The sequence below is a fragment of the Thermobia domestica genome, chromosome 5 (genome assembly GCF_964235325.1).
Source record: "Thermobia domestica chromosome 5, izTheDome1.hap1.1, whole genome shotgun sequence".
In the NCBI taxonomy this organism is placed as follows: domain Eukaryota; kingdom Metazoa; phylum Arthropoda; class Insecta; order Zygentoma; family Lepismatidae; genus Thermobia; species Thermobia domestica.
The window spans coordinates 231482707-231493332 of record NC_137458.1 but is presented as its reverse complement, the minus strand read 5'-3'; positions in this window follow the sequence as shown (position 1 = coordinate 231493332).

Sequence of the window (10626 nt, the reverse complement as noted above, 5' to 3'; positions counted from 1 at the left end):
AACAAGTATATACGGAGGTAATATCTAGCTTTGTGACGTCAGGGTCGTATGTAGCATGTGGGTTAATAATGACGACATACACTGACTATCAGGACGGAGCATGATTTCAAGAAGTATGCAATATACGTTCTGTACGTATGTTTCTTGCGTTCAACCCCGAGACAGCATCTATATTGTACTTGTGCCCCATACGTACGACTAGATACAGTATACGTATTGTACGTATGTATTATACAGATTTTCCTTATGTCGCACACAGCTTGTTTAGATACAGCATACAGAATATCCGTATGCACCATACAGAGTGCATATATGTAGCTTACAGACTGTCTGCATGCAGCATATAGATTATACGTATGTCGCGTACAGGTTGGCCATATGTAATGTATAGATTGGATGTATATAGCTAATAGGTTGTCCATATGAAATATACAGATTTTACCTGTATCGAATACGTATTGCCTTCTTGTAATGTATGGATCGGACATATGCAGGATCTAGAGTGTACGTATAGTGCACCATTATTAAAGTGCTGCAACATACTGCAAAGTGCATGATACATTCTTACTGTAATGTTGTCAAATATTGTTTTACTCTGTATGAAAACAAAAATAGCTTAAAATATGGTTGATCTCCTTTGTGCCAATAATAATAAAATTAACAATACTACACTTTTCAAATCTTAGTTTGGAGCAGTGAAACTGTCCAAAGAAATGTATTTACCTGCAGGGTGTCCTATAAGTTTGGGCTTCCTGCTAATTCGTTGGAAAGCTACTGCAAAGTCAAGTGTTGAAAAGTGACACAAGCGTTAATTTTAAAATTATGGGCACAAAGCAGGGGCGGATCCAGGACGGACTTCTGGGGGGGGGCGGTCGGCGGTAATACTGCTACTTTTAAGAGCTCCAAACTTGTTATGGATGGGTTTATTTATATATAAAATAAGAAAGTTTCCTCTTGTGGGGGGGGGGGCGATCGCCCCGATCGGCCCCCTCTGGATCCGCCCCTGGCACAAAGGAGGTTAACCATGTATTAAACTATTTTCGTTTCCATACAGAGTAAATCAATATGTGATATATTACTGTAAGAATTTATCATATGGTTTGCAGTTAGTTAGTTGCAGCACCTCAATAATAATGCAAAATGCACAGCCTTATACAATCCTATATTCAAACTCAAACAAGATTTACGTACAATCATTTATTAAGCTGTTATCATCCATTGCTTGTACGATATAAAGATTATTTTACCTCATTCTTTTCCTTAATAGTATCTTCTACTAAAGTGCAGTTGTTACCACAAGAGGCCTGAATAGAATTTTCCAGAAATAACTTCTCTGTACATTTTAATTAACAGGTTTTTTTTTTTTAAATGTCGCAATAATTAAAAGTGTGGTGTCAGCCGGAAACGCATTCGCTTACAATATTATTCCTACTCAGTACTCGCCATTAAAAATGAAACACCAAGAAGGAGACTGGGTAGATGCGCCAAAGTTCCCAGGCCGATACCTAATAGTAAGTGCAGAATACTCTTAAACGTTCGCTGTATTCGCTGTGTGACAACGTGGTGACAGCGGAGGCGTTGTGCAGCCATCGACTAAACATATTTATTCTTCCCTGCTATAGACATTCTGCAAATTTGGACTTTCCTGGATGCATCCTTCTTAGTGCAACATTTTAAGGAAAGAGCAATTTAACAGTCTCATACATTGCTTAAAGAAAGAGCAATGATTCTCAGAATTACTCGGAAGATATATATACACAATAATTTAAAACGGTTATTTCAAACTTTGCAATTCAAAGCACGAAAAGAACTATAGATAAAGGAACACTGATTTTAGCCAAATAGTAATTAGTAAACTCAATCACACTCAGTACCATTAGTTGCTTGGTGTTATCCGTAAGTCAGAGATCACGGTATCTCATTTCGTATAGATTTTTGCATTTGTTTAACGCTAAAAATGTATTTTATCGCTAATTGAACCCAGTACCATATATATACCGACAGGACGTACCTTAGTCACAAGGTGACATGAGTGAAACACTAAACTATTCGATTGACACCTGCGGCCTTGTCAACACTAGAGAAAGTTACAAAGTGATTAAGTAAATACGGAACATAGTTCATACAAAGTATAGCGATGTATGAAGTCTCCGTTTCATACGACTTGGATAAAGGATACATCTGAAATAGCAACAAAGAAATATATAATGATTTCTCTGGATAATTTGGATTAGTCCAGAATTCGAACACACACACGCTGGTAAGTCCAACATTTTTTTTTTTTTAACTTCTTTCTTCGGATTCCCAATAAAGTTGACTACTGAAAAGCTGAGTTATAGATTCTGTATTAAAACAACACCTTCGCTAGACATGTTCAGTATACACATTGTCTTACATACAGAACAATACATTAGTTATTAATGCATGTCTGAAATAATAGTGCTTCGTATAGAGTTTTACTTCATCCAATCGCAATAGCACAAAGATAAAAAATATTGCTAGGGATAATGTTCTTATTACAGAGAAAAAGAATTAAAATGACTTAACATTAACAATCATTTTCTTTAAACAGAGATAATATTTTATTATAATTTATGGAAGAAAGAAATAATTTGTAGTACAGTATCTTTATTAGGGTTATATATTCGTACAAAATAATGTAAGTACAACTGAGTCTGTCTTCAGAAAGGGCGTACTTTTAGCCACAACCTACACTGCTTCTTTTGACTGTCTTTCAAGCAGAATCCTGGTTTGATGCACGAAATACCTGCAACAAAAATCAGAAAATATTTAAAATGTTATATTCAGTGTGCTTAATTTGGTTGTACTTAACAATACAAAGTATCTTAACATTTTTGAGATTAAATGGACAAAATCTGTTAGGTCAGGTATGGACTTTTGGGTTGCACGTAGAAAAACTATGAAGTGTTTATTGATGCTGAACAACAACTCAAAATGTATTACCATTCAAAAGTAAGTGGGTACCTCAATGGTGTTCGGGCTACCATGGGGTACCTAATGTCTGTATTTTTTAGATATATGAAAATATATGTCTCTAAAATGTAAGGAACTGACATCTGTTTACCGAAAACCTCAACTCGGTAAGCCTTATGGATATCGAGATATGGGAAAATAAAGAGCGACACTACAGAACTGTGGAGTTTGCGTACTAGATGGTGCAGTTTCGGAAACGTAATTACGAGGGCTTACAACAACCTCAAAAGTAGTTTCAATTAAATACACTACACACACGCCCTGATGGGGGTTTTCGGGTACCATGATATTCCCAGAACTCTCATTTCTAAATATTCTAAAATATGTCTTAATAACGTTTTAAAGAACGTTAGAGGTGTGTGTTTACCGAAACCGCAAGTCGGTACGCCTAACAGTTACCGAAATATGGTGAAATAAAAAGCGACACCATAGGTACGTGGAGCTTGCATATTAGACAGTACAATTTAGAAAATTAATTAAAATATGACTATCAAGATATTGTCAAATAAAGGGAGGATCCATATAGTTATGGGGTTTTCGTGTTAGGTGGTAAAATTTCCGAAACCGGTCATGTAAAGTTAATAAGCATCAGTAGCAATTTCATCTTAAAATAATTAGGTATTTCCATGGAGTTTAAGAACATCATGGGGTCTACCAAGATTAAATTTTAAAAGTTTTGTAAAATATATTTTGACATTTGTAAAGAGTATTAGAAATATGTATTTACCTAAAAGTTCCAGCTAGTACATCTAGCAGCTAGAGAGACACCATACAATAAAAGCGTATTAGATCTTGAAATTTCAGAAAACAATTATTGATCCTAACAAAAGTTAAATAAGATGGTACTTATATGGGTTAAGTGAGAACCTCAGACTCGTCAGTACAATTTCGATCGAAAGATTAATTCAGCTCTAAATTTTCTTTGGACAATTCCAAGCGTTCATCGGGCTCTGAAATAAAGTGAACATTTTTTGTCAATATCTAATATAGCAAGCGAGATATAAGGAATTATGTATTTTATGACGTCGTAAAAATAGAGACCCACATGGATTTGTACTTTTGAGTATTTGCTGTAAGAAGAAGAAATTTCAGAAAACAACCGTATATACCTTAATAGACAATTAAATGGGCGGGGGCACAGTGGCTTAGTGGTAGAGTGCTTACCTCTGGTGTATTGGGTTCTTGGTTCGATCCACGGCCAAGTCAGTTTGTAGTGGACATCGTATTCGTGGGTTTTCTCGGGGTACTCTCCTCCCACCTTTGCATTCCATCAATTCTGTCAACAACATTCACTTGCTTTAATCATAATCTCCCTGAGACTAAAATGCATAATCGTGGGTCGCTACACTGAAATATTTCCTTTTATTTAATTTTAAAATTAAATAGGGAGTTAAGTATGATCGTATTTCTATGGGTTAAGTGAATACTCCAATAGTTTCTGCAAAAAAAAAAAAAAAAAAAAAGATTAGTTAAATACCCTACCACTAAGCTACTGTGTCCCCGCCCACTGAATTGTCTATTAAGGTATATACAGTAGTTTTCTGAATTTTTTTTCTTTTAGGAAAGACCCAAAATTACAAATCCATAAAGATCTCTATTTTCACGTCATAAAATATATAATTCCTTATATCTTATTTACTATCTTAGATATTGACAGCGAATTTTCATTCTTTTGCACAGCTCGATGAACCCTTGGAATTGCCTGAAGAAAACCTAGGACTGAACTAATCTTTCGATCGAAATTGTACTGAGGTACTGATTTAACCCATAGAAGTACCATCTTATTTAATTTTGTTGCGACCAATAATTGTTTCCGAAATTTCAAGCTTTTATTTCACAGTGTTTCTCCAGATGTTAGATGTACTAGCTGGAAGTTTTGGGTAAATACATATTTCAAATACTGTTTACAAATGTCAGATTATATTTTCAAAAGCTTTTAAAATTTAATTTTGGTAGACTCCATGATGTTCTAACACCCCATGAAGATATCTAATTACTTTAAGATGAAATTGCTACTGGTGTTTATTAACTTTCCATGACCGATTTCGGAAATTTTAGCATCTAACACGAAAACCCCTTAACTGTGTTGGTCCTCCCTTTATTTGACAACATCTTGATAGCCGTTAGTCATATTTTAATTCAATTTCCGAATTGTAGCGTCAAGTATGCAAGCCCCACATACCTATAGTTTATTTTCCCATACCTCGGTATCCATAAGGCTTACCGAGTTGCAGTTTTCAGTAAAAAAAAAAAAAAAAAAAAAAAAAAAATCAGTTCTTTACATTTTAGAGACATGTATTTCCATATATCTAAAACGCAGAAATTAAGTACCGCATTGGAACTCCATTGGAGTACTCACTTACTTTTGCATAGCAGGGTAAAAACGCCAGTGGTTCTCACTTTAAGGTTGAAAACATACTATTTTGTCTCTTCTCTGAGCATCGTGAATCTGTCGGAGCTGTACCATAGTTGGAAAGACTCACTGATCCTTCCTATAATGACCATGTAGTTAGAATTAAAAAAGGAGTAGCCGTTGGAGGAAAAACAATATTTTAAAATCCTTGCACCAGTAGTCGTCACCTTAAAATCAAAATGTTCCAGTAGTAGTCAGGATTTTCTACCAGTGTTCGTCACTCAAATAACTTGACATAATTTATTCAAAAACGCACTGTGTATCAGTTTAGGGTTAAGAATACAATATAAAGTAGTAAGCTTAATAACTTTGCATCACTTTTAGCACTCAAGAAATAAAATAAAAACGTTTTTACATACTTTTTAAAGCAATTTCAGAGAGAAAAATGTTAACTGAATTCAAAAGTTAACTGTATATCACTTCCACGTTAAGAGTACAATATTAAATACTATGTTTAATAACTATACGTCACTTTAAACTCTCAAGAATGAAAATAAACGTTTGTACATACATTTTAAATACAATCTGAGAAACAAAATAAGTTAACTGAATTCAAAATTTAATTATACATCACCTTAAGCTTGAGAATACACTATAAAATACAGAGATTAATAAAAAATGAAATCTTTAAGTTTAACGTCCCACGATTATGCCGGTTAGGCTACAGGAGACGGAGATAATGAGAAATGAGTGAAATGGTGGAATGAAGAAAGTGGGAGGAAACGGGAGAACCCCGAGAAAACCCACGAGCACGGTGTTTGTCCACTACAAAGTCCACACGGCGCGAGTTGGGATCGAACCAGGGACCCCAAACACCGGAGGTTAACACTCTACCACTGAGCCACCGCGCCCCCCTGAGATTAATAATAATGCATTACTGAAGAATGAAAACAAAAATGTTTTAGCTACCTATATTGTATTTACATGTTACCGGTATTTCTCATTAACTTTTTTTTTTTTTTTTTTTTTTGATACCTCATGATCAAGTGTAGGGATGCGCAAGAGAAAAGATTTGAGATTGTCTCCTCTCGAAAAGGTGCCGCGAAAGTTATGTCTCGTCTCGAAAACTGGATCCGTTTCTATTGGAAGAGCTCTATCTCGTCTCGAATTTCGTAACAAAAATTCTGTCTCGTCTTGTCTCGTGCGCATCCCTAATCAGGTCCATAGCCAAAAACTTCATTTCGGAGGGGGTTCGATAGGGCTTTGGGATATCCGAATTTAGATATAGATAATCGATATTGACAAACTATCGAAACTTGTTCGAAATATCGAAAAATACAGCAATATCGAAATATAAACAATATCAAAAATCGAAAATATAGAAATATGAAAGAGATCAAAAATATGGATATATCGATCAAAAATGGATATATGATCTTGGAATACGATTTGGTGGAATAATGAGGGAGAAAAATAATCATTGATTAAATATTAAATTGAAAAGAAATAAGAGCCTGACGCTCAAATACTTATCTATCCGGCACCCATCTTGATCCCCATAAAATATCATGAAGTGCTTGATTGATTCTAAACCCAATAATAGTAATAGTAATTTAACAACAAACACAGAATATATAATTTACGCACCTTGAAATGTAGAAATTAATGATTGTAATCCCCAGCTTTCCAATAGACGTTTGATTTCTCCAAATGAAGATTCGGATATCTTGTTTCTTCTCAAGCAATAATGGGTTACAATAATCAGTTGCAGTCCAAAGCCAAGTCACTAAGTTAAGCATGAAAATAAAGAATTCATTAGTTAGATGCATACAAAATCCTACGCATATAAATCCGAATCTACTTGTATTAAATTGTAAATTTAAACAAACTAAATTATACTACTTTGGAAAGCGTCTCCAAATATAATGTTTTCATTCTAAAGTGAAGGAATTTTTAAAATCGGATGACCCGTTTGCGCTGTACACTCGCTATGCGTCCAATGTGAAATGAAAATGCAACATTGCCATTTACCTGGACCCACAACGTAAGTGAGTGAAGTTACTGTCTTTTACGCTAACATGTCGATGGCCAGCCCCCGTTTCAAACAGTAACTTCATTCACTTATGTTGTGGGTCCAGGTAAATGACAACGTTGCATTTTCATTTAAAATTGGGTGCATAAAGAGTATACAGCACAAACATCTCGTCCGATTTTTTTAAAAAAGTGTTCACTTTAGATTGAAAACGTCATATTTCGAGATGTTTTTCCTCTTACATTTTGTTGTAACTCTGATAATAACAGAGTTATCCTATGTCAGGGAACGTTTGAGACATCCTGTATACATCATAAGAAGTTCCTTTCTAAATTCTACACGGATGTGGTTTCATTGAATGTGAGGTGGGTGATACACATTAGGCCTTTTGGGAGTACGTCACACGGACGACCGTAATTTTGTGTTCAAAATTTTTATGAATTGATGGGATATGTGATACATATGGCCACGGACTAGAATTTTCTCAGTATGTCAAATATGCAATCAGATTTCATGCAGCTTAATTTGGTGAAAAGCTATTGCCAATTGAACGTTACATTTACCTCTTTCTTGCAGATGTTGAACCATGCCGTTAGCACGTGAGGAATGGATCGAAATAATCAAACTGTGGGGCGGGAGGAGTATATGTGCAGTGGTTGCCGATTGCAGTCATCCACAATGTGACTCTGTGTCACATGTTTCAGTGTCACAGTAATTAACTAAATTTGAGAAGACGGGGACATTCGTGAACATACATCGTAGCGGTTCAAACTCGCGGAACCTTTTTCCTTCCCCATTTTGAACCGGTACATGAAAATGCCATTTTCTCCATGTTTGCCTGCGCCGATTTTGAAAATTCCTTCACTAATCGATTTTTCTCGTCGAGTACTACAAGAAACAGTTAAAATCTCGCGGGCCCTTTTTTCTTCCCCATTTTGAACTGATACATGAAAATGCCATTTTCTTCATGCTTGCCTGCGCCGATTTTGACAATTCCTTCACTAGTCGATTTCTCTCGTCGAGTATTACAAGAATCAGTTAAAATCTTGCGGCCCTTTTTTCTTCCCCACTTTGAACCGGAAAATGAAAATGAGATTTTCTCTATGTTTGCCTGCGCCGATTTTGAAAATTCCTTCACTAATCGATTTCTCTCGACGAGTACTACAAGAATCAGTTAAAATCTCGCGGAACCTTTTTCCTTCCCCATTTTGAACGGGTACATGAAAATGCCATTTTCTCCATGTTTGCCTGCGCCGATTTTGAAAATTCCTTCACTAATCGATTTCTCTCGTCGAGTATTACAAGAATCAGTTAAAATCTTGCGGCCCTTTTTTCTTCCCCACTTTGAACCGGAAAATGAAAATGAGATTTTCTCTATGTTTGCCTGCGCCGATTTTGAAAATTCCTTCACTAATCGATTTCTCTCGACGAGTACTACAAGAATCAATTAAAATCTCGCGGTCGTCTTTTCTTCCCCATTTTGAACCGGTACATGAAAATGCGATTTTCTGCATGTTTACCTGCGCCGATTTTGAAAATTCTTTCAGTAATTTATTTCTGTTGTCGAGTACTATAAGAATCAGTTAAAATCTCGCGGGCCCTTTTTTCTTCCCCAAGCCAATATTTTTGTATATTTTGAATGTATTCAAGTATGGAACAAAAGTATTATATAATTCCCTTAGTAGGTTTCTCAACTTCATATTTTTCAACTTAAATTTTATTTATTTTAATTATTTATTTTCTTGTGACTCAATATTTAATTGCAATCGTTCATTGGGGAGAAGGGTGGCCATTCTCAAATATATAAATATAGTATTCTTAAAATTTATGTGTTCTCGTACTATTAGTTTCTTCCACTAGACCTGGAAATTGAAAAATTAATACCTGGAAAACCTGGAAAATTCAGGGAAATTGAGTTCCATATTTATATATGAACACTGCTATTTACAATTTTTTTTCGAATAGGGAGAACTGTACAAAAGGGTGTTTTGGGAATGGTATAACAATAGGTTTCTGGGAGTGTTGTTCGAAATGAAATCTTTAAGTTTTACGTCCCACTATTATGCTGGCTAGGCTAAAGATAACGGGGTGTTGTTCGCAGTGTTGAATTCAGACATTTACACCCGGGGGAGAATGTCAGCTGCTCGGGGGAGGGTTATTTTTCTGTATTTTTTTTAAGAAAGCAGCATATTTAACAATTCCATTCACATACACATCTTACCTAATATTGAGACTAATTGCTGATAAATATTCAATGAGATTATAATTTTAAGAAAACAATCGTTTGATTTCATCTAAAACATTAAATAAAGACTGGCAAAAATAGTTTAGACTAAACTTTAACTGCTATTTACAGTAACTATTTTTATTATTTCCTATATTCAGTAATTACTGTTTGTTACTAATGTAAAAATTTTTAAAAAGATTTAAATTAACTGAAATATTTTTTCTCCTAAAACAAACATACTTAGGAATATCTTAATAAAAAGTTATCATTCTTTCTCACACTTCTGATTCTAAATCAAACATATTAGCCTTGGTTTCTTCACTGCATATACATCAATAGTTTAGTTGACGAAATCTTCAGTAGGATTAGTGCCGTGTCGTGGAAAATCAGCGCTTGGCGCGAGAGTATACGACGGCATCCCCGTATATATGAGTGAGGTCGACAGACCAGCCGCCAAAGGTGGGAAAATTTTAAAAAGTAAACCCTGCTTTTCCTTGATTTTGAGCACTTTTCATTACTTTTTTCCTTTCATTTTATATATGTCCACATGTATTTCATTCCTCTGTTTTTCTTTCCTTCTTTTTTCTTTTTCCCTCCCGAATTTTTCACCCCTTACTTCGGCGCCCGGGGCCGTCGCCCCGCTTGCCCCTCCCCCATGGAACGGCACTGAGCAGGATCTTGGCCACCTTCAATAGCAATCTTTCACTTATATACTATTATCATATTGATAAATTCTATATAAGTCTCTAATCAAGGAGGGGTAACTGTTCCTCCCTGATCCCTCTAAATGACGCCCACTGAATCTCACCCTTTAACTGAATTATTTTTAATTAAAGAAAGATGTGTTTACTTTAACAATCGTAAAACACATTTACGTCTGTTACTTCCGATGCGAGAAATGGGATTTAGTCGCCCTATTTCAAATAATGTAGGAACTGTATATTTTCAAGAACTGAAGTCTGCTGACATGAGAGATTATATGGAATGATCGAAAGATCTTCCCTATCTTTCCTTTCGTAT